Source organism: Apostichopus japonicus, chromosome 5, assembly GCF_037975245.1.
Source record: "Apostichopus japonicus isolate 1M-3 chromosome 5, ASM3797524v1, whole genome shotgun sequence".
NCBI classification, from domain to species: Eukaryota; Metazoa; Echinodermata; class Holothuroidea; order Aspidochirotida; family Stichopodidae; genus Apostichopus; species Apostichopus japonicus.
In genome coordinates, this window is record NC_092565.1 from 67,536 (window position 1) to 68,014 (window position 479).

A 479-nucleotide genomic window follows, 5' to 3' on the forward strand; every position below is an offset into this window, starting at 1 on the left:
CCAGCGCCCGATACATTAAAGTTGACAGTGGTCAAAACTCTATGCATGTGTTCGCGTGTCGTTCTGCCGTCTCCGCCGGGCACATCCCAGCCAGCGCCCGATACATTCAAGTTGACAACGGTCACAAACTCTATGCATGTGTTCGCGTGTCGTTCTGCCGTCTCCGCCATGCACATCCCAGCCAGCGCCCGATACATTCAAGTTGACAATGGTCACAACTCTATGCATGTGTTCGCGGGTCGTTCTACCGTCACCGTCGGGCACACTTGAGCCAGTACCCGCTTGACTTTTTTTTTTTTTTAATGTCAACGTCTTCTTCAAGAAAGTCCAAATTCTATGCATGTGTTCGTGGGTCGTTCTGCCGTCTCCGTCGGGCACACAATCAAGCCAGCGCCCGATACATTCAAGTTGACAATGGTCACAACCCTATGCATGTGTTCGCGGGTCGTTCTGCCGTCAACGTCGGGCACACACAGGCC

At 52.8% G+C, this 479-nt stretch overlaps 1 long non-coding RNA gene across 1 annotated transcript in view; it reads right to left on the reverse strand.

The window, feature by feature from the left end:
- Window positions 1–427: 427 nt before the first annotated feature.
- Window positions 428–479, reverse strand: part of LOC139968181 (uncharacterized) — a 1,628-nt gene continuing 1,576 nt past the window's right edge. Inside the window, exon 2 of the long non-coding RNA XR_011793233.1 lies at window positions 428–479. This exon is cut by the window's right edge and continues 269 nt beyond it. This is a non-coding gene — a long non-coding RNA (uncharacterized lncRNA).